The following is a 25,271-nucleotide window of genomic DNA, read 5'->3' on the forward strand; positions in this document are numbered from 1 at the left end:
GTGGCAAAAAGATAACGACAATGAAAATACTGCACTTGAGATCCTACAACATGCAGCTAAAGCAGTACTCAGGAAAATCTATAGCACACAGCAGTCTCAGAGGAAAATTCACAGCATGAGAACTTAGGGTATAAATAACCACACCCACAGAAAACACAAGAATGGAAAGAGCAAAGATATAAACAGAACATAATCAATTAAGAATCAGAAAAACAGGGCTTCCCTAGTGGCGCAGTGGTTGAGAGTCCGCCTGCCGATGCAGGGGACATGGGTTCGTGTCCCGGTCCGGGAGGATCCCACATGCCACGGAGCGGCTAGGCCTGTGAGCCATGGCCGCTGAGCCTGCGCATCCGGAGCCTGTGCTCCGCAACGGGAGGGGCCACAACAGTGAGAGGCCCGCGTACCGCAAAAAAAAAATAAGAAAAATAGATCAACTAATAAATAAACCCAAGAGCTGGTTCTTTGGAAAATTATAACCATCCAGCTAACTTAATTTTAAAAGGGGGCGGGGGGTGGATATGTATACAAAATAATAGAGGAAATTAAAATAATCCCAAGTCATTGCTTTGTTCCCCTTCTGTCAAATACATTTGAGAACCTGGATAAAATGGATTATCTTCTAGAAAAATATTAACTATCAAAACTGACCATAGACGAGGCAGAAATGTTAACCAGACCTATAACCAAAGAGGAAAGAGAAAAAAATTATCAAAGAGCTCTCGCCACCCAAAAGAAACCTTAGTCCAATGAGATTTTCATGGTTCTAAAACATAAGAAAAGAAGGAAGGTTTCTAATTTTTTTTAAGTAAGAATATGACGCCATAAAAGAAAAAAACTACAGAAAAATCTCATGTATAAATACAGATTAAAAAATCCTCAAAATAAAAAACACAAATTTAGTAGTACATTATAGGAATACATCATGTCCAAGTGGGATTTATTCCATCAATACAGGATAGTTCAACATTAGGAATCTGTTGATATAATTCACCATATATTAATAGACCTAAGAAGAAAAATCATATAGCCATGTCCTTAACATAAGGTTAAAACAATAACAAAAATCATCCCTCTCAATACCAAAGCCAGAGAATGCTGACTAATGGGGAAACTATACAAAGATTCCACTAAGCACAGGAACAAGACAAAGATGTCCATTATCACAATTGCTTTATTTAACATCAGATGAAAGAAGTAAAAAGTATAAAATGTCAGAAGATAGACTTTCCCAAGGAAGACCAAAAACTGAAAAACTATTACAAATATAATACAAAAAGGTGTTTCATTACAAATGAATATTCTGAAACAAATACTCTTCATATATACAATGACCAGATAAGAAGTATAAAGGAAGCATGATATACCACAGGAGATAAGAAGTAGGAATAAACTAAGATGTAACGGAAGAAAACTAAAGCTACTGAGACACAAAAGAAGACTTATACAATTGCAGAAAAATATATAATAATCTTGGCTAGGACACACAACATCATTAAGATCAATTCTTCCTAAGTTGCTATATTAATTTGGCACGATGCAAATGAAAACTGGAGTCTTCTGTTTTCATTTTTTTAACTAGACAAGCTGACTCTAAAGGTCATATGGAAATAACAATTAACAGTAGCCAAGAAAATTCCAAAGAAAATAATAAAGGGAGAATAGCCTATCAGATATTAAAATACTTATTACAAAATACAACACTTAAAGCTGTGCTGTACTGGCACATAAACAGATCAATGGAACAGAGTAGAAATCCCTAAAGATACCCCAAATGTAGACATTTAAAGTGCCATTTAAGGGACTTCCCTGGTGGTCCAGCAGTTAAGACTCCACGCTCCCAGTGCAGGGAGCCCAGGTTCGATCCCCGGTCAGGGAACTAGATCCTGCGTGCCGCAAGTAAGACCTGGAGCAACCAAATAAATAAATATTTTTTTAAAAATAAATAAAGTGGGGCTTCCCTGGTGGCACAGTGGTTGAGAGTCCACCTGCCGGTGCAGGGGACACAGGTTCGTGCCTCGGTCCGGGAATATCCCACATGCCGTGGAGCGGCTGGGCCTGTGAGCCATGGCCGCTGAGCCTGCGCATCCGGAGCCTGTGTTCCGCAATGGGAGAGGCCACAACAGTGAGAGCCCCGCATACCGTCAAAAATAAATAATTAAATAAATAAATAAATAAAGTGCCATTTAAAATCTGTGAAGTGATGAGACAGCTGAGTAGCCACCTAGAAAAAAGTAAAGTTGGATGCTCACCTCACACTTCCATACCAAAATAAATTCCAAACAAACAAAAGTACAGTAACAGTGCACAACTGCCCAAGTACATAAAAACTATTTCACTCTATACAGAAAGCTAGTGGGCAAAAACAACTTTCTGAGACTTAAAATCCAACAAAGTGCTTGCCTCATGAAAAACTCTGAAAACAAAAGATTATTTTTAAAGTCAAATTCTGGTACTGTACAAGGTTTCTCACTAATTTCTCTTGCAAATGAGGTTTTTACCAAAGCTACTAACCATATAGTATACTAAAGGCTTTAAAACAAGCAAATGTGACTGAATGCAAAGTTCATTTCACAGTTTAATAAAAACTGGTTATAGTTAAATATCAGCTCACTAAAATTTAAAAAGCAACAAGTAGTACATAAAAAAGATAATATAGTAGTGTCAAAGCAAGTTACTGACCCAATGTGATTTTATCAGAACTGCAGTTAAGAACTCTAGTTAATTCCAAAATGGGTCAAGAAAAATCCAAACAAGGATTTTCCTGGACTCTGGGCTCCTCTTAATCCTCTAAGCACAGTGTCTAATCTTTAGCAGAGGTGGCCTTTTCATATCTTCTTGCCCTCTCAAGCTTTCTGATAATATGATAATTTTATATCGCTAACTAATACGTAACTTGGGAATGAAACTAGACAAAACAATGCCCTTAAAAAAGTTAAACAATGATTTCCTGTAGTTACCAATAAATAGTATGAAATGGTAAGGCCTGTGAGGGTAACATAATGTAAGAACAGGAAAGTACTGACTAGCTAAAAGCTAGAATTGGGAGTCATGACATAAAGCATTAGCCAATTAAAAATTTCAAGTCAATATCTTAACCAATTCATTAAAATTCACTTAACATTCCCTTTAATGTAATTTAGAGTTCAGCAAGTAAGAGCACAACATCCCAAGAGGAAATAAAGCCATAAACCTATCCAACTTAATTTTTTAAACTATTAATAAACATTAACTGGGAAAAAATAATTTCAAGAAATTGCTGAACCAAAAATATCATCTCCTCCCCAACTCTTTCAAAAACCACATCACAACTTATGGCAGAATACAAGCGAGAAAAGAGCACTCTGGACAGTTAAAAACTTAGGTTCTAGTCTCACTTCTTTCATCAATTTGGTATGGCTTAGAGCCAGTCAAAACCTTTCAAAGAAAGAAGAAGAAGAAAAAAAAAAATTCACGGCTTCTTCTGTAAAAAGAGAGGTCTGGAGTAAATTACCTCTGACAATCTTTGCAAAACCTTTAAGGGTCTAGACACATTCTTTTATAACTAAGTACTTCAATCGTTTTTATAGTAATATATATAAGAAAGATATCACAAGACTTCATATTCTTAGTTATGAGGGCACATAAACACATGTAATTACTTGTTGAATCTATGACTCAGTAGGTATACACAGTCCACACCCATGTTTTTTGAAGGAGAAGAAAACGCTTACTATTTGACACTAATAAAACAATTTCACTCTACTAGAAGCCCATACAAAATAATTGATCAATTTAAAATACAAAAAAGCTAATTATCATACCAGAGGCTATTAATCTGACCTGAGAGAAGTAATCAAAAACATAATTTTTCTGTCTTTTCAAGAGTCTTCACACTCAGTGGATTGCATCATTCTGACTGTTTCAGTCATGTGAAATCTCAATGATTTTTCCCCCATAGAAACAAAGAAGTAACAGAACCTTGCTCACCAAACTTGAGAACTCATACCCCCAGGGGAACACTGTGCAATACCAGGGAACAAACAATATAAAAATGGCACAACTTCACAGAATATCAAGGATCTGAGGGGAGAAGGTAAGGGTTGCTAAGTAATTCCACAGGCAAATAAAATAATTTTATGTAAATATAAGCATCAGAATAGATGATTTTATTTAAAGTTCTAGCAAGTCTTTAAGCAACAAATTATTCCTATTTTACTTAAATTATTCCAACATGTAAAATGGAAACAAACACAGCTTTGCACTTTGTAGTTTTATACAGGGTTTATTTATTGCCTAGCTTTCCCCACTAGGCTTTAAGCACTATGAGTACAAGAACCACTTTGGTTTTGTTCACCATTTCACCAAGCATAGTGCCTGTAAATAGTGCTCAGTTAGTACCTATTGAATTAATGTTGCCAAATTTCCAAGTTACCATATGAGATTAGCATAATACTGATACCAAAACTTGACAAAGGAAGGAGAAAAAAAGGAAAATAAGAAACAAACCTCATATATTTGTATATATGTATACTTGTATTTATATATAGACACTAAATTCTAATTGAAATAGTAGTAAATTGAATTAAACAGCAAACTCCTAGCTATAAGACACTTTTCAGGAAAAACTGTTTCCTTCAACACAGAATTTCAAAGAAAAAAAAAGAAAAATAGAAAGGAGGGAATCTGTAAGTTAAAAAAGAGCATAAGCAATAAATCTAAATCAATCACAGGGACTTCTCTGGTGGTGCAGTGGTTAAGACTCTGCTCTCCCAATGCACAGGGCCCAGGTTCAATCCCTGGTCAAGGAACTAGATCCCACATGCATGACGCAACTAAGAGTTTGCATGCCGAAACTAAGGAGCCCACGTGCTGCAACTAAGGAGCCGGTGAGCCACAACTAAGACCTGGCGCAACCAAATAAATTAAATTAAATTAAAATTTTAAAAAATATTATTTAAATAAATAAAGCAATCACAACATACAGATCTTATTTGGATCCCAATCCGAACACACTGAAGAAAAAAGTGAAAACAATTGGGAAAATATGAACACTAACTGGATATCTGATAATATTAAATAAGTTAAATTTTAAGGTAGGACAATGGTATTACAGTTTTTTTATAATTCCTATCTTTCAGGGATACACAAAAATATATTTACAGATGAAATGATATGACTGAGATTTGCTCCAAAATAACTGGGAAGAGGGCATGTATATGAAATAAGATTGTTATAATAACTATAAATGGAGTATAACCTCTAAAAATTGTGAATCACTATGTTGTACACCTGAAATTTATTAAAAAGAAAGAAAGAAAGAAAAAGAGGAAGGGAGGGAGAGAGGGAGGAAGAAAGGCAGATTGACAGCTGTTATGGCTAGATCTACATTTATAAGTTTGGAACTTTCTAAAATAAAGAAATAAAAAGATGCTACTGCTATAGTGTAAAATGAAAGAGGCTGCAGAATAATCACATTTTAATTTTCTAAAACTGTGAATTAAACCTAACTCATAATTGGCAACCATCATATCAATAATCTGAAGAATCAGTATCAGTAGATGCTAAAACAAGTGGGTTCAAGTTCCACAAGGGTAACGGGATATGTACATAGTATCAGAGTATCTCCCACAATATATTTTTTATTAAGTATGGTGGAGAAAACAGTAACTTTATCTTGGCAGACACCACCTTAACCAAGTGATCAAAATTAACATTACCAGTAATGGAACAAACTGACACCTCCATATATGATACACTGAGAACACATCAACTCTGTGGTATTCCTGCCAAAAGTGAAACTATCATGAGGAAGTATCAAACAACCTGAATCTAATCACGAAGAAATATCAAACAAACCCATCTTGAGAGACATTCTATAAAATAAATGGTCTGTACTCTACAAATATGTCAAAGTCATAAGACAAAGACTAAGAAACTGTTTCAGATGAAAGGCAATTAAAACTACAAAACCACTAAATGTAATGCATGATCCAGGATGTTCTTTTGCTATAAGAATGCTGCTGGACAATGGGTGATTCAACAACAGTTAATTTCCTGATTTTGATCATTAGTATGTAGCTATGTAAGAGAATGTTCTTATTTTTAGGAAGCACGCACTGTAAAGCAGTAATAGGGTACCGTGTCTTCAACTTACTTTTCTTTTTTTTTCCTTTTTTTTTTGTTAACTTATTTATTTTTGGCTGTGTTAGGTCTTCGTTGCTGTGCACAGGCTTTCTCTAGTTGCAGCAAGCAGGGGCTACTCTTCATTGCAGTGCACAGGCTTCTCATTGTGGTGGCTTCTCTTGTTGTGGAGCACGGGATCTAGGCACACAGGCTTCAGTAGTTGTGGCACGTGGGCTCAGCAGTTGTGACGTACAGGCTTGGTTGCTCTGCAGCATGTGGGACCTCCCCGGACCAGGGATCGAACCCATGTCCCCTGCATTGTCAGGCGGATTCTCAACCACTGCGCCACCAGGGAAGTCCCCAACTTACTTTCAAGCAATTATGAAAAAAATAATATGTATATGTAAATACAAATAGAGAACAGATAGATGATAGGAAAGGAGAATGAGTGAAGAACATAACAAAAATATGAAACATGTAGGTAATCTCAATAGAAGGTATACAGGAACTCTGTACTATCATTGTAAGTTTTCTGGTAAATGTGAAATTGTATCAAAATAAAAAGCTTTAAAAAACCTCAACAAAAAACAAAAAAAAAACAAAAAACAAACAAACGAAAAAAAAACCTCAACAAGCACATATATTTGCATGGCTTTTTGTATGTACACAAAAATCAGAAAGGATTCATGGTTAGTTCTGGAAGAAGGTAAAAGAAGGCTTTCATGTTCAACTTTCTATACTTCAGTAGTTTTAATTCTGGAGCTAAAAATATACTAACTGAAACAAAAAGTTCACTAGATGGGTACGACAGCAGATCTGAGCAGGCAAAACGAAGAATCAGCAAACTTGAATATAGAGCAATGTCTACAAAGAAAGAATAAAGAAAAGCAGACTGAGCCTAAAAGACCTGTGGGATGCCATTAAGCATATCAACATCCACATTACAGGAGTCCCAGAAAAGAGAAAAGGGCAGAAAGACTATTTTAAAAAATAACAGCCAAGGGCTTCCCTGGTGGCGCAGTGGCTGAGAGTCCGCCTGCCGATGCAGGGGACACGGGTTCGTGCCCCGGTATGGGAAGATCCCACATGCCACGGAGCGGCTAGGCCCGTAAGCCATGGCCGCTGAGCCTGTGTGTCCAGAGCCTGTGCTCCACAATGGGAGAAGCCGCAACAGTGAGAGGCCCGTGTACCACAAAAAAAAATAATAATAAAAAAATATAAATAAATAAAAAATAATGGCCAAAATCTTCCCAGATTTGATGAAAGACAAATCTACAAATCCAAGAAGCTCAATGAACTCCAAGTAGGATAAAGTCAAAGAGATTCAAACCAAGACACATTATAAGCAAACTGTTGAAAAAAAAGAATGAATCATTAAAAGCAAGAGAAGCAACTCATCATTTACAAGGGAGCCTCAACAAACTAACAGTCAATTTCTAATCAGAAACTATGGAGGACAGAAGAGAGGAGGATGACATATTTAAATTACCAAAAGAAAAAAAAAACTGTCAACCAAGAATACTGTATCTGGCAAAAACTGTCCTTCAAAAATGACGGAGGGGGACTTTCCTGGTGGCGCAGTGGTTAGGAATCCATCTGCCAATGGAGGGGACACAGGTTTGAGCCCTGGTCCAGGAAGATCCCACATGCTACTGAGCAACTAAGCCTGTGCGCTGCAACTACTGAGCCTGCGCTCTAGAGCCCATGAGCCACAATTTCTGAGCCCTCGTGCCACAACTACTGAGGTCTGCACACCTAGAGGCCGTGCTCTGCAACAAGAGAAGCCACCGCAATGAGAAGCCCGCACATCATGAAGAAGAGTAGCCCCCACTCGCGACAGCTAGAGAAAGCCCACGCACAGCAAGGAAGACCCAATGCAACCAAAAATAAATTAATTAAAAAAACAAAAAATGAGGGAGGGGGACTCCCCTGGTGGTCCAGTGGTTAAGAATCCACCTTCCAATGAAGGGGACAGGTTCGATCCCTGGTCAGAGAACTAGGATCCCACATGCCACAGGGCAACTAAGCCTGCCCACCACAACTACAGAGCCCACATGCCACAACTACAGAGCCCTACGCTCTGGAGACTGCACGCCACAACTACAGAGCCCACGTGCTCTGGAGCCTGCACCAGAGCTACAGAGCCCATGTGCTCTGGAGCCCACGTGCCACAACCTGAGAGCCCACGTGCCACAACTACTGAGCCTGTACACCAGAAAGAGAGAAGCCCACGCATTGCAACGAAGAGCCCTCGCACTGCAATGAAAGATCCCACATGCCGCAACTAGGACCCCGACACAGCGCAAAAAAAATAGATAATTTTTTTTTTAATGAGGGAGAAACTGAAACATTCTCAGATAAATAAACCTGAGAGAGTTTGTTGCCTACAAGAAATGTTAAAAGTCCTTCAGGCTGAAATAGCAGAATACCACAGTAACTCAAAGCCTCAGGAAGAAATAAAGACCTCTGCTAAGAATAAATGGGCTAAGACTTCCCTGGTGGCACAGTGGTTAAGAATCTGCCTGCCAATGCAGGGGACACAGGTTTGAGCCCTGGTCTGGGAAGATCCCACATGCCGTGGAGCAACTAAGCCCGTGAGCCACAACTACTGAGCCCGCACTCTAGAGCCTGCAGGCCACAGCTACTGAGCCCACGTGCCACAACTACCGAAGCCTGTGCACCTAGAACCTGTGCTCCACAACAAGAGAAGCCACTGCAATGAGAGGCCCGTGCACCACAGCGAAGAGTAGCCCCCACTCCCCGCAACTAGAGAAAGCCTGCACACAGCAACAAAGACCCAACGCAGCCAAAATTAAATAAATTTATTTAAAAAAAAGAATAAATGGGCTAACAGCTAGTATTGTTTTTGGTTTCCAACTCCCCTTTTTATTTAGTACAGATTTTTTTTAATGCACAAAAATTATTATAAATCTATGTCACTGGACTTCCCTGGTGGCACAGTGCTTAAGAATCCACCTATGCAGAGAACACGGGTTTGAGCCCTGGTCTGTGAAGATCCCACATGCCGCAGAGCAACTAAGCCCGTGCGCCACAACTGCTAAGCCTGCGCTCTAGAGTCCACACACCACAACTACTGAAGCCTGCGTGCCCTAGAGCCCACGTGCCGCAACTACTGAGCCCATGTGCTGCAACTACTGAAGCCCACGTGCCTAGAGCCCATGCTCTGCAACAAGAGAAGCCACCGCAATGAGAAGCAAGCACACCTCAATGAAGAGTAGCCACCACTCACCGCAAGTAAAGAAAGCCCACCCGCAGCAATGAAGACCCAACGCAACCAAAAAAAAAAAAATCTATGCTATTGTCTTTCTATGCCTGGCTTATTTCACTTACCATAATGCCCTCCAGGTTCATCCATGTTGCACATAAGTTGCAATTTGTGACAACAACGTTTAAAGGGGGTAGTACAGAACCATACAGGATCAGAGTCTTTGTATGATATTGAAGTTAAGTCGGTTATCAGTTCAAACTAGACTGTTTGAAATTTAAGATGTTAATCCCTGAGAGAAATGAAAACATACATCCACATAGACAAAGTGGAAACAACCCAACTGTCCATCAACTGACAAATGGATAAATAAAACATGATACATACATACAATGGAATATTATTTGGCAATAAAAAACAATGGCATGGGGCTTCCCTGGTGGTGCAGTAGTTAAGAATGTGCCTGCCAATGCAGGGGACACAGGTTCGAGCCTTGGTCCGGGAAGATCCCACATGCCGCAGAGCAACTAAACCTATGTGCCACAACTACTGAGCCTGCATGCCACAACTACTGAAACCCACACACCTAGACCCCATGCTCCTCAACAAGAGAAGCCACTGCAAGCCCGCGCACCACAATGAAGAGTGGCCCCCGCTTGCTGCAACTAGGGAAAGCCCGTGCGCAGCAACGAAGACCCAACGCAGCCAAAAATAAATAAATAAAATAAACTTATGGGAAAAAAATGGCATGGTTGAACACAGAAAACACGCTAAATGAAAGAAGCAAGTCACAAAAGACTACATATTTCCATTTATGTGAAATGTCTAAAATAGGCAAATCCAGAAACAGAAAGTAAATAAGTGGTTGCTAGGGGCTGTGGGGAGAGTGGAATAGGGAGTGAATGCTAATGGACATGAGGTTTCTTTTTGGGGTACTGAAAATGCTCTGGAACATTTTCAACAGACTGTAGTGGCGGTTTCACCACACTGTGAATACTAAAAAAACACTGAACTGTACACTTTTTATTTTGAACTGTACATTTTTAATGACTGAATTTTGTGATATATGAACTATACCTTAATAAAGCTATTTTTAAAAATCCAGCCCTAAATACAGACGAGTTTAGAAGGTGGAAAAAATATGCCATGGTGAAAGTGTTTCAAGCTCAGGATCAATAGTTTTAAGCAGTTCTCAAATTGGTCTACCAGGACTTTCAGGAGAGAACTGAGAGTACGGAAAAAGAGAAATAAAACCTCTAAGAGCTAAATAAATAAATAACACAGTCTTGAAACTAGAAGAGGTGAGTACCAAGCAAAATGCACTGGTAAAAACTGAAATCTAGACACATCACAAAAATTTAGATCATCACCAGATTTTTAAAAGTCTGAACAACAAACAGCTTCCAGATAGAAAGTGGTTATATACAAAGGAAAGAGAATAAGACTAGCTTCAAGAACTCACTATCAACGAGAGAGGCTATAAAATTATGGAGCAATTATCTTCAAAAATCTGATTAAGGACAGTTGTAAAATTAGAGCCCTAGTATCCAAATAAGGGAGCAAAATGAAAACATTTCAAGATCTAAAGACTGAAAATTCACTCTTCATTGATTCCTCCCTGAAAAAAGAATTCAGAGATATAGTTTACCAAAGCATAAAATTAATCTAAAGTAGGAGAAATGGAAAACATCAGAAAAAGCAGTGGGCAAATAAATCAGTAAAATATACGTTGTCCAAGGCAACTCCTGACATAAAAGTAAATAAGTGATCTGGAAGTAAAATCTGAGGTGACCTGAAAATGGGAGAAATTTGGGAGAGAGGAGGAAGTAAAACAAACTTGTCTTATTGTAGAGATTACATATACAGTACACATGGATTTTATGCATAAAAATTACATACATTGGACTTCCCTGGTGTCCACTGGCTGATACTCCACGCTCCCAATGCAGGGGACCCAGGTTCGATCCCTGATCAGGGAACTGGATCCCACATGCCACAACTCAGAGTTCGCATGACACAACTAAAGATACCATACACCACAACGAAGATTCTGCATGCAGCAACTAAGACCCAGAACAGCCAAATAAATAAATAAATTTAAAAATTACATATAAAAATTTTAACAACAACCAACATAAAAAAAGGAATAGGATGAGCAACTTTCAAATAACTAAAGCAAAGAAGTCAAATACAGAAAATTAATCAAAAGGAAGAAAAAGATTTTAAAAAGCAAGAAAAAGGGAGGGTAAACAGAAAACGTAGAATAAGAATAAAACTAAATAGATTTATAAACATAATATGATAGAATTTACTCCCCCTGTTCAAAGACCAATATTCGGCCTGGGTTCAAAAAAGAAAAAGCATAAAAGACAAGCCTTTTAGAAAATGGGAAATTAGGATAGGAAATGTTATAGAAAAGATATCTGTGTGGTTAGAGTCTCGGAAACAAAATCAACAAAGGCTCCTCATCCTTTGAAAATTATCCACTAACAGATTTGCTTCAGATTACCGAACGTAGCAATTAACATAATAAGGTTATTGGCAATTGTCTTAAGAGCTCTACTTCTAGGGGCTTCCCTGGTGGCGCAGTGGTTGAGAGTCCGTCTGCAGATGCAGGGGACACGGGTTCGTGCCCCAGTCCGGGAAGATCCCACATGCCGCAGAGTGGCTGGCCCCGTGAGCCATGGCCGCTGAGCCTGCGCATCCGGAGCCTGTGCTCCGCAATGGGAGAGAGGCCGCAACAGTGAGAGGCCCGCGTACAGCAAAAAAAAAAAAAAAAAAAAAAAAAAGAAAGAAAGAAAAGAGCTCTACTTCTAAAGCTAAAGGTACATACAATACATATACAAAAGAATTTTCTTCTATATTTTATAACTTCATATATTTTATTATGAAATGATTTCTAATAAAGGAAAACAAAAAGCACATGGCAGACCTTTCAACAAATCTTAGTTGTTGTACAAGTATCTATCAGAACGGGTTGTAATATATCTCTAATAACAAAACTCAACAAACACATTCTTCTTATAAGTAAAAGCAAAGATTAATAATATAAGAAATGTTAATATGAAGTAAATCAAAAGGGTTATTATAAGGACAAAATAAGATAACACAAGCAACAGTTACCACTGTCTACTGGGACCTCCTCACCTTCCTAAACCAAATCTTATTTTAGTAAGAGTATTTCCCCACTTCAATGGCTTGTACATACTCTAAATAAAGAAAGCTGGTACCAAGAGACTGTCACCCATAATAAGAAACCCATTCATTTTTTACATTGACTTAAAAGTGAGTCCCTGAAGATCAAATAGGAAACCCTCTATAAAGGTTAAAGATTAAAAATAAAAATTAAAAAAAGGTTGGGACTTCCTGGGTAGTAAGTGGTTAAGAATCCACCTGCCAATGCAGGGGACACGGGTTCGATCCCTGGTCCGGGAAGATCCCACATGCCACGGAGCAACTAGGCCTGTGCACCACAACTACTGAGCCTGCACTCTAGAGCCCGCGAGCTACAACTACTGAGCCCGCGCGCTGCAACTACTGAAGCCCGCACACCTAGAGCCCCTGCTCCGCAACAAGAGAAGCCACCGCAATGAGAAGCCTGCAAACTGCAATGAAGAGTAGCCCCTGCTCGCTGCAACTAGAGAAAGCCCACGTGCAGCAAAGAAGACCCAACGCAGCCAAAAAATAATAAAAAGAAAGAAAACACAGGAATATGCAAATAGAATTCTACAGTGAAGAGAGATGTTATCTGGCTTTTATTCTTTTCCCCCAATTGAAAAACTAGCTAAATAATTACTTTTTTTTTTTAATTTTGTGTGTGTGTGTGCACATTTTGGGTGAAAGGGAAAATTCTTTTTTTTTTCTTTTTTTAAATTTATTTATTTTTGGCTGCGTTGGGTCTTCGTTGCTGTGCATGGGCTTTCTCTAGTTGTGGCGAGTGGGGGCTACTCTTCCTTGTGGTGCTCGGGCTTCTCACTGCGGTGCACAGGCTTCTCACTGTGGTGGCTTGTCTTTGTTGTGGAGCATGGACTGTAGGCGCGCGGGCCTCAGTAGTTGTAGCACGCAGGCTCAGTAGTTGTGGCTTATGGGCTCTAGAGCGCAGGCTCAGTAGCTGTGGCACATGGGCTTAGCTGCTCCACAGCATGTGGGATCTTCCTGGACCAGGGCTCAAACTTGTGTCCCCTGCATTGCAGGCGGATTCTTAACCACTGCACCAGCAGAGAAGTCCCTAAATAATTACTTTTTTGTTCCCCCCTTGCTGGTTCCCAATCAAATTTTGTTCACTTGAAAAACTATCCCTGCCTGGTCACAGCAAAAGGCAATTTCTCAGGCTTCATGCCTCATTCACTCAACATCTGTTTAAGGTGTACCTACAATTATTGCTTGGTACTTCTCTAAGTGGCAACTATAACAGGACAAAATCCCTCATTAAAATTAATTCTAATGGAAAAAGACAAACATTAAGCATAAAAAAATAAATAAAAGTTACTGAGAATTCCTGGATAAAATGCAGTATATTAGCTTTAGAAAAATAAGAATGTTAGCTAACAGTGGAAAAGTATTATGCTTCTAACAAAGTATATGTTAAAAACTTTATAATTTTTAAAACTATATGTTAAAGTCTTAGGTACTTTTGAAAAGACCATCACATACATCATCTTATATGAACCTCACATGCTAGGAGATGTAAGCAGGTACCCCCATTCTACAAACTAAAAAGTTCAAGTCTGAAAGAGATGGTTAGTTTTAAATGGGAAACCAGAACTAGAACTTTAGATCTTTCAACTCACTGTCCAGAGTTCTGTCCATTACAATATAATCTCTCCTGGCAAAAGATGTTAATTAAAAAGCTTATAATATATTTAGAAAACATCTCATAAAAAGGTCCCAAATCAACCTCACGTTAAAGTAAATTCAAAACTTTACTATTGAGGGACTTCCCTGGTGGCTCAGTGGTTACGAATCTGTCTGCCAATGCAGGGGACACGGATTCGAGCCCTGGTCTGGGAAGATCCCACATGCCACGGAGCAACTAAGCCGGCGAGCCACAACTACTGATCCCGTGCACCACAACTACTGAAGTCCACACACCTAGAGCCCGTGCTCCACAACAAGGAGAAGCCACCGCAATGAGAACCCCACGCCCCGCAGCAAAGTGTAGCCCCCATTTGCTGCAACTAGAGAAAGCCCACGCACAGCAACAAAGACCCAACGCAGCCCAAAAATAAAATAAATTATTTTTTTAAATTACTATTCAAAGTATGGTCCTTGAGACATCAACATAACCTGGGAGCTTATTAAAAATACACAATCGCAAGCCCACCCAGAACTACTGAATCAGAATCTACACTTTACCACAATCTCCAGGTGATCTACACGCACAATAAAATTTGACAAGCATCTGTCGAGAACAGTGCTGTCCAAAAGAACTTTCCATAATGATAAAAATGTTTTATATCTGCACTATGTGGCTATCGTGTTGGACAGATCAAGAACGTCTCAAACTAGAACTGTGCCTAAATATAATTTCTTACAATACTAAATAAAATAAGCCTCAGTTACCCTAATATGTACACTCTTTCATTAAATTTTACTGCCAGTAATACATACAGACCAAAAACATTTTTTTTTAAACAGAGACCCAACAACTCAAAAAGCATAGCTTCCTAGAGACATTTGGAGTAAGACCTACATTATTATGGAGTAAGCCATACATTATTACTGACTGCATTATAAAAGGTATAGTTATAAAAGATTCTCATTTAATAATCTACCAATAATTTTAACATGGGCTCTCAAAGAAGAAACGTCCCATTATCTTAAAATTCTGCTTATATAAAACACCGAGGGGGCTTCCCTGGTGGCGCAGTGGTTGAGAGTCTGGCTGCCAATGCAGGGGACACGGGTTCGTGCCCCGGTCCGGGAGGATCCCACATGCCGCGGAGCGGCTGGGCCCGTGAGCCATGGCCGCTGAGCCTGTGCGTCTGGAGCCTGTGCTCCACAACGGGAGAGGCCACAACAGTGAGAGGCCCGCGTACAGAAAAGAAAAAAAAACGAAACACCGAGGTCTCTGAATAAGCCAGGTAAGTGAAATATTATTGTAAAAACTATCTACTACAAGGATAAAGTTAGATTCCCTATTAAATTATAAGAACTAGCTAGAATTTCCAGTTTCAGAAAATGGATGGGACAGGATATAAACAATTCAAGACCTTCAGTAATTTTAAAGTATTTCAGAACAAAATTTGTGGTAAGTTGGCTGGTTGATTTCCTATTGTTATTATCACTTGGAAATAGAGTAACCTTTGATGGAAGAAAATTTTTTGAGAATTCACAAGCTACCCCTAAATTCCACTCCATATAATAATTTGTAATCTAGCTGACATTTGAATTCCACCCACAGAAAGGAGTCATTTATCATACATGGTGTGGTATAAGGTATAATCTGCCTGAAGGAGAAAATAGGAAGTTACTGCCCATATCCTTTGCCACTGAACTCTAGAAGGAAATATTAACACTCACAAACTATAGGAAGATGTCAGGATTAGGAGGATTCCATTCTTACTTAACGAAGGAAGAAATGAGGATATGAACCCTGCCTAGGACTAAGACCATGATGATAAGATGCAGCACAAGACAAGCAAAGCCAGTCTGACCTTGAGTCTCCAAAGGGTTATTAAAAGAGGCTGGGGGGGCTTCCCTGGTGGCGCAGTGGTTGGGAGTTCGCCTGCCGATGCAGGGGACACGGGTTCGTGCCCCAGTCCGGGAAGATCCCACATGCCGCAGAGCGGCTGGGCCCGTGGGCCGTGGCCGCTGGGCCTGCACGTCCAGAGCCTGTGCTTTGCGGCGGGAGAGGCCACAGCGGTGAGAGGCCCGTGTACCGCAAAAAAAAAAAAAAAAAGAGGCTGGGGATAGGCCAGCCAGCAGTGACAAACAGCAAAAGATTGGGAATTAAAGGTAGCTGAAGGCTGAGTTTAGCATCAAAATCTCTAACTTTGTTGTTCTCTTCTATTTACCCATCAAATCTGATGGTAACTAAAAATTTTCCATTATACTCTTCTATAAGCTATGAGAGACATTCTAAAGTATGGTATTTATGCAAGGATTCTCAAAACTTTAGGGACATATCTTTCACAAATACCAAGGGTGTACTGTATATCACTATACAGTATTTACAGTATAATTAAAGTCTGGTGGATGTTTTATATTTCAACATGATCTTTGCCAGGATCAGAACATCCAACTGCTTAGAAGAACAGTTCCCAAAGTTCATAGTACTCCATAGTCTTCTCATGAAAAAAAGAAAAAAGTTTTTAGAGGCTTTAATACATGACAGGGTAAATCAAATCGCTCAAGATTTTTATAAAAATAACCTAAGAGATAAGGGTTTAATGGTGGATAGGAGCCACACAGTCCAAAGAACTGGGTAGGGAGTTTAAAAAACAAAACAGAAAAACTATATCCTCCCTCATATATGTTCTAGTCAGTTTGCAATGTTCATCATAATTTTTTTTTTTTTTGGCCACACCATGTGGTTTGCAGGATCTTAGTTCCCTGACCAGGGATTGAACCTGCTCCCTTGGCAGTGAAAGCTCGGAGTCCTAACCACTGGACCACTAGGGAATTCCCCATCATAACTTTAAACAGATGTAGTTTCTCCAATACTAAGAAGAGTATTTCATTCTTTTAAATGTATCTAATTTAAGTTAAATACCATAAACATACGAGCAAAAAAACCCAAAAAACACCCCCCCACACACAGGAACAAGTTGTTGTTTTGTTTTGTTTTGTTCTGGGGTTTTTTTTAATTATTTTATTTATTTTTGGCTGCTTTGGGTCGTCGTTGCTGCGTGCGGGCTTTCTCTAGTTGTGGCAAGAGGGGGCTACTCTTTGTTGTGGTGCACGGGCTTCTCATCGCAGTGGCTTCTCTTGTTGCAGAGCACAGGCTCTAGGCACGCAGGCTTCAGTAGTTGTGGCTCGCGGGCTCTACAGCACAGGCTCAGTAGTTGTGGCTCACAGGCTTAGTTGTTCTGCAGCCTGTGGGATTTTCCCAGACCAGGGCTTGAACCTGTGGCCCCTGCATTGGCAGGCGAATTCTTAACCACTGCACCACCAGGGAAGTCCAAAGTTGTTTAACTATGAAAATTTACATATTTCTCCTTTTTACTTAATGTAATTACATTCCACCTAATTTTATCCTAATTATATAATATTGTATTACTTGAAAATAAAAACAAAAAAACTCTTCCAAAATGTTTCCACGTCAGCTCTCTCACAAACCACAATTATTCTTTATTCTTCTTTTTTTTTTTGCAGTACGCGGGCCTCTCACTGTTGCGGCCTCTCCCATTGCGGAGCACAGGCTCCGGATGCGCAGGCCCAACAGCCATGGCTCAGGAGCCCAGCCGCTCCGCGGCATGCGGGATCCTCCCGGACCGGGGCACAAACCCGTGTCCACTGCATCGGCAGGCGGACACCCAGCCACTGCACCACCAGGGAAGACCCACAATTATTCTTGATAAAGCCCACACTAGACAGGACTAGATATCAAAAAATCTTTCTGAACATATTTTAGTAGAAATCCTAACTGCTCAGAATGAGTGACTCATGAATTGTGCACACAAGAAAACTCTCTCACCGTCATACCACATTATTAACATTTTGTAAAATGCATACATCATTCACAAATCTATTAGTTTCCCAGTTGGGGGAAATATATGTAACCTGTGTATAAGGCACAACTCAAGCTGCTTTTAAAACCCTCTGGCCCAGGACTTCCCTGGCAGCGCAGTGGTTAAGAATCCGCCTGCCAATTCAGGGGACACAGGTTCGATCCCTGGTCTGGGAAGATCCCACGTGCTGCAGAGTAACTAGGCCCGTGCACCACAACTACTGAGTCCACGAGCCTAAGGCCCATGCTCTGCAACAAGAGAAGCAACCACAATGAGAAGCCCACACACCCACAACAAAGAGTAGTCCCCGCTCACCGCAACTATGCGCAGCAACGAAGACCCAATGCAGCCAAAACTAAATAAATAAATAAATAAACTTATTTTTTTAAAAAAGTCTGGCCCTGTAACTCCAAAGACAATACAAACACAACTCTTGAGAAGCTGGCCTTTCTAATCAAGCAAATATTGGTACTAAATGTCACATTAGATGCCACGTGACAGACACGTATACTCTTATTTATTAAAACAGCATGCCTAGTAGAAGAGGATTTCCTAAATATGAAAAGTTCAGTTCATTAAAATTATGAACTTTTCTCATCAAAAGACTATGAAGAGATAAGACAAGTCACAAATTGGGAGAGGATATTTGCAAACCATCAACTAACAAATAATTAGTATACAAAATAAATAAAGAACTCTTAAAAATCAGTAAGAAAAAAAGAAAACTCAAAAATAGGCAGAGAACTTGAATATACACATCACAGAAGCACAAATGGCCAAGGAACATACAAAAAGGATGCTCAACTTTGGGAAATGGTAATAAAAACACAGTAGATCCTATTTCAAACCCAAGAGATAAGAAAAAAATTTTAAACTCTGACAATATTAAGTGTTGGGGAGGAAATGAAACAACCAAAACACACACACTGCTGGCTCTTGACTCAGTAAACCACAAGATTCACAATTACCATGAGCCAATTCAGTGACTCAAACCCTGGAAGTGTTTGGTAAGCATTAAGCAACTGACAATGACCAACCCAAAATTCTGAGAACACATGAGGATTACTGCCAAATACAAATTTTGGCCCTTACTGAAGCAGGTCCAACCTGACTCAGCAATACAAGTATAAAAACTTTTAGTCCCTTATCCAGTTTATCCAGTTTATTTTGTAAAGTACAAAATATTCAGGTATTTACTTCCTCCTAGAATACTGATGATATATTAAGTGACTAAAATTGTAATGAACTATTTATCATTCCAGTTACACTACTATTTCAGTGAGAACAAGTAGTTTAAAATGGTATTACTTTAAAACTCATGCTTATACTTTAAATTTACTTGATAGGAATTAAATGGCCCTGTGACCATCTAAGTGGGGCAAAATGATGTAACAGATGCAGTAAAGGCACTGAAATTGGACAAATTTAGTAACCTTGGTTACGGTACTCAACTTTACTAATCCTCAGTTTCCTCAACACCTAAAAACCATGCCTCTCACGGCCTGCTTACCTAAACGAATTGTAAGGATTAAGTGAGATTATGTAAAGTGTTTAACAATGCCTAGCTCATTAATATAGACCCAATTTTAGCACATATCCCTTTGTAAATCTAGCTGCCCTCACCTAAAATTTTTTAAATCTGAAATTATAATTCTCAATTCATAGGAAAATATTATTCTTACATTCAAATTATTTTCCAATATTACAAGAAATTGTGTGCTACAGGTTAGAAGAGCAACACTCCGCTTACATCTTTCTCTGACTGAAAGGCTCTCTCCTATAACGAATTAGATTCTGGAAAAGAGGATAGATTTTCACTTATCTTCGTGATACAGATGCAAGGATTCCCATGCTATGTGGGAAACTAAATCCAGTTATTTCTAAGCTTCAACTCAAGGTTTTCTTGACTCCAAGAAGAAGCTTATTTAATACCTAATTTAAGGTACTGTATGCTACCTTTTGCATTTCTTGAGAAAGACTGTCTGAAGAAAATTACTTGGTTAATGATAAACTGATGGTCTGGTTTTGGTTTTGGTTCCTCTGTGGGGAAAATGTTTACACTTAAAATAATCTACATATAAAAAAACCTCAAAACATTCAACAATATAATTAAATAACAGGAAAAATGTATAATACTGACTACACTCTGAGGTAATGAAGATACATTTATAATGCTGAAAAAATTCAGAGAATTTTAGTCACTGAATTAAACTTCAGGAATCCTCATTTTAAATACCTTACCACAGTCAAGATATCAAAGAAAAGTCACCCAAGATAAAGTGATGTTTGCCAGTCTGAGAAATGGGAACTAAAAACTACTGATGAGAATTGTCCACAGACCTAATATTATCATATTAGGATACTGTTACTGTCTTCTTCAAAATTAAAAAGAAAAATAAAATCTTTCAGATATACATAAAGTATGTCATGATGAAATAATGAGTCAAATACTAAACAACAGAAAAATTCAGTAAGTTCTTATATTTACATAATTTTATAAGACTTCCTTAGTCTTCATTTCCAAAAAACACTTTTTCTTCCAATGAGGCTGTGCAATTATATTCTCACTAGAGAAATATTAATTTTGCCATTTCCATAATTATAATGACTTATTAATGCAACACACATTTGGCAGTCAATAAACGTTGAATAAATAAGTAACAAAGAATGAATAGGATGGATTAGAAACAAAAATTTAATTTATAAAATCCCACTTTAAAAAGTAGGTTAATGCAGACAATGTAATTCTTTTAGACTTCAGACATTTTACATTCTTTGCTACAAAATAATACAGAAACTTTCAGTTTAACTAGTTTGGGACATTAACTAGAAAGAGCTGTCTATCACTAAAGACTAAGTGCCCCGTTTTTCACATCATCAAATCTGACAAAATTCTAAAGAGAAACATCCATCATATCTATCCAAATTCTCAAATTCTAATAATTAGAACTGAGGAAAGAAAGAAGCCCTAGTAAGGTGAGTTAGAACAGAAGCTATTTAATAGATAACTAAATTACCAAATCTGGTTTTGCAACACTCCGTGGTGTCTAAAAACTCTCAAAATTTTATTTCAGTTTAATATAAAATGTATTTTTATGCCTAGCCACACTTTTAAGAAACTGTCTGTAAACAAAAATGTGGCGACAACACAAAGGTCAGAGATCGCTGACAGAGATCAAATAAATGAACTATATCTTAATGATCCACAAGAAAGATTAGGGGCTGTTTATGAAGCCCAGGGGGACTGTACAGATAAGTCTCCATCCAAGAAACAAACAAAAGAAGCAAGATTAACATACCTGGAGAAGACCAGGCAAGGCCAAATATATCCCCAAAGATCACTCGCCCCGGATCTGGTCTCCTCCCTTTCCCCCTAACCTCATCGCCTCAGGGAAAACTAAATCTGTATCTCACGTCCCCAGCTCACCCTCAAGTCGTCCCCATCACTAACCTTTACTAAAACCTGGGTCCCTCTCCCCAACATCCTCTAATTCCCACCGAGCTCTCGCTCCAGCCACATAGATGTCTACTGCGCCTATTTTCCAGTAGAGTATTAGTCCCCTTAATCCGAACTCATTTATTTTCCCGCGTCCCATCTGCCCTCCGCCCCTTCAACTCTGGTCCCCTCACTCCGACCCTTCTCCCAGAATCCTCTCCAAGTCACCCGTCTCTGGCCCCTTCGCCTTCACACCCCCTGAGCTGCCGCTCCTCTCATTCCACTCAGCCTCCAGCTTCCTCCCTATCCCTCCCCCATCCGTCTCCCGGTACCTGCTCCCTCCCCCAACTCCGCCCCTCTCCCCCTCCCCCAGCGGGAGGCCCCCTCACCTGAACGCCGGCGCCGCTGTCCCAGAAGCCGAAAGGTGCTGCCGCCGACCGGCCTCCCAGGCTCGGTCCCCGCTGAGCTCCTGACGGCCCCTAGGGAGAGCGAAGACCACCACCTCCAACTCTGCTCTCCCCAGGCCAGGCCGTCACCGTAGCCACCGCCACTGCCACAGCCGCCATGTTGAAGCCCCACTTCCCTCCTCCTTCCCCTCACCGCTCCTCCCCTTTGGGCGTCTGACGTCATAGCGCCGCGCTCCATCCCTCGAGCCAATGGGAGGAGTCAACGGTGACGTGACTAATCTCCACAAGGGCTGAACATTGCTAGGTTTGAGAGCGTCGCTGTTGGAACCAGTGAACCCGGCACACCCAAGGGGAGGGAGGAAAGGAGGGGGTCACTGAGAGGGTAATGCGTAAGGGTTGGAGAAGGGGCCCAGGTGGGAGTCCGAGAGACTTGAATCTCGAAGGGAAGCACAAAGGCTTACCAAGCAGACCCACTTGGAAATCAGGATGTCTGGCTTCTGGTCCTCCTGGGTCATTGACTTGGTACAAAGTCCTATCCTTTCTGGGCCTCACTTTCCCCATTTACAAATTGTAAGGGAGCACGACCCTATGAGGCCTTACCAGAACAGACCCCCACCCATGTCCTCTGCCTGCCTTTTGTCTGTAAAAAAAATTTAGTCGAAGAATAAATTTAATCAGAGAACTGAAAAAAATGCAGAAAAAAAGAAAAACAGTCAAGCAAGACACAATAATAATACTTTAGCCATTAAACAAAGTCAAGGACCTTTAGTTCTTCCTGAAGGACTATAGATAATATTCTGAGCTATGTCCTTTGAGCTGTTTTGCAGATACTGAACCCCTGCCCCCACCAGGTGGAAGAAGTTAACTGTAGGCTGCCCACAAGCATGTAGACCCCAGACCAGTTGAAACCAGAAGGTTGATGATGCACTCCTGATTACCTCATCACCAACCAATCAGAAGAATGTCCACGAGCTGACCACTCCCTGCTCCTTGAACACTGTAAGACTCCTCACTACCTCCTCCAGGGCGGGACACACAGTCTTGAGGGCATTAGCCCACTGTGACCCCCTTTGCCTGGCAAAGCAATAAAGCTGTTCTTTTCTACTTCACCCTAAACTGTCTCCATGTTTCTATTAGGCACCAGTGAACAGAGGCCGAATTTCAGCAACACAATGAATGGGTTGAAAGGTGACCTCTAAATCTCCCTCCAGTTCTGACATTCAACGGGTTTAAACCAGGTAATCCAATCCCAAACCTTTACTGCCTTCTGTACTTATTGGATGTCTCCTAGAATCAAGTGCATTGAGGTTCATAACTGAATGAGATGAGTCATTGTTCCCAAAAGTTCCTAACTGGTGGGAAAAATAGAAGCATAAACAGTAACTCTAGAAAAAGTCAGGGTGATGATGACATCAGTTGCTCTGGAAAAATTGACCTTTGGCTAAAGGATTAGGAGAGATTTACATCTCTATACTTTCTTGGTACTGTAGTAAAGAATGTGTACACTCTGGTGTCTAATTCTCTAGCCCCGTTTTCTCTCCAGAACTCCAGAGAAGATTAATTGTATTTTGAAGAGTGCAGCAGTTTTAATCCACAATGAGAGAAAGTGGGCATTCCAGAAGGGGGCAGTTAAAATGAACAGAGAGGGACTTCCCTGGTGATCCAGTGGGTAACACTCTGTGCTCCCTGTGCAGGTGTCCAGAGTTCAATCCCTGGTCGGGGAACTAGATCCCACGTGCATGCTGCAACTAAGAGTTTGCATGCCGCAACTATGAGCCCGCACGCCGCAACTAAAAAAAAAATTCCGGGCTTCCCTGGTGGTGCAGTGGTTGAGAGTCCGCCTGCCGATGCAGGGACACGGGTTCGTGCCCCAGTCTGGGAGGATCTCACATGCCGCGGAGCGGCTGGGCCCGTGAACCGTGGCCGCTGAGCCTGCACGTCCGGAGCCTGTGCTCCGCAAAACGGGAGACGCCACAACAGTGAGAGGCCCGCGTACCGCAAAACAAACAAACAAACAAACAAACAAAAATCCCACATGCCACAAGGAAGATCCCACGTGCTGCAACTAAGACCCAGCACAGCCAAAATAAATAAATAAATAAAAATACATATTAAGGGACTTCCCTGGTGGCACAGTGGTTACAAATGTGCCTGCCGGGCTTCCCTGGTGGCGCAGTGGTTAAGAATCTGCCTGCCAATGCAGGGGACACGGATTTGAGCCCTGGTCCAGGAAGATCCCACATGCCCCGGAGCAACTAAGCCTGTGCGCTGCAACTACTGAGCCTGCGCTCTAGAGCCCATGAGCCACAACTACTGAAGCCCATGCACCACAACTACTAAAGGCCACGCGCCTAGAGCCCATGCTCCTCAACAAGAGAAGCCACCGCAATGAGAAGCCCGCGCACCACAACAAAGAGTAGCCCCCGCTCCTGCAACTAGAGAAAGCCCACACGCAGCAATGAAGACCAAATGTAGCCATAAGTAAGTAAATAAATAAATAAATAAAACATTTTTTAAAATACATGTTAAAAAAATAAACTGAACAGAGAATAGCAAATCATCACTTTTGGACTGCTTTCCTACTTAATTCAACAGATAATGGGCAGCCACAGAAGGTTTGTGGAGAGAGCAGTATCTGAGCAAATCTCTTCATCAGGAGAATTAAAATGGTAGCAGTGAATAAAATGGATTGGAGACTACCTTGTAGACTTCTACACTGAGTAAAAGACTTACACCTGAACTAAAGCATAGACAGTGGGAATGGAGACTAGGAGATAAGCTGGAGCAAGACTTAGGAAATGGACTCAACAAGATTTAGAGACCTGCTATATGGAGGGAGAAATCACAAAGAAGAAAGAGCCAAGTTTTGGAGGTGTCTTATTAACAGAAATAAGGCCTAAGGTTTACTGAAGCACTAGGGGAGATAATAATGAGTCTAGCTGGCCAAACTGAGATTAAGATGATGGCAGATTTTCTGCAGGGATGCTCAGGAGGAAATGTGAGCTTGGAAATCAGGAAAGAGATAAGGAGTACACAGGTATAACATAGTGGTACTCCTTGAACAAATAAATTTGTCATTCGTTTATCCAGCAAGTACTAATCAAGTGCCTGCAGTATACCAGACACTGTTCTATGCACTAGGGATACAACAGTATATAAAAATACCCCCCCCAAAAAAAAACCTGCTCTCACAAATCTTACCTTCTAGAGGAAAATAATAATAGTGGTGACAGGTTTTACAAAGAAGAATAAAGCAAGGAAAGGAAATAGAAAGTATCCAGGGTTGAAATTTATAAAGGATGGCCAGGGAAAGATGACATCTGAGAAAAGACCGGAAGGAAGTGAGGACATGAGTCATGCAGACACCTAGGAGAACAAAATGCCAGGACAAGGGAACAGAAAGTACAAACACCCTGAGATGAAAGCTC

At 40.3% G+C, this 25,271-nt stretch overlaps 1 protein-coding gene across 1 annotated transcript in view; it reads right to left on the reverse strand.

Moving 5' to 3' along the window:
* UBAP1 (ubiquitin associated protein 1) overlaps window positions 1-21,960 on the reverse strand; it is a gene marked incomplete at its 5' end in the record, with an annotated part of 55,683 nt that extends 33,723 nt beyond the window's left edge. The window contains one exon of the mRNA XM_079927060.1: window positions 21,826-21,960. The remainder of the gene's footprint in view (window positions 1-21,825) is intronic.
* Between the last annotated feature and the right edge of the window lie 3,311 nt (window positions 21,961-25,271).

Source organism: Stenella coeruleoalba, assembly GCF_951394435.1.
Source record: "Stenella coeruleoalba genome assembly, chromosome: 7".
NCBI classification, from domain to species: domain Eukaryota; kingdom Metazoa; phylum Chordata; class Mammalia; order Artiodactyla; family Delphinidae; genus Stenella; species Stenella coeruleoalba.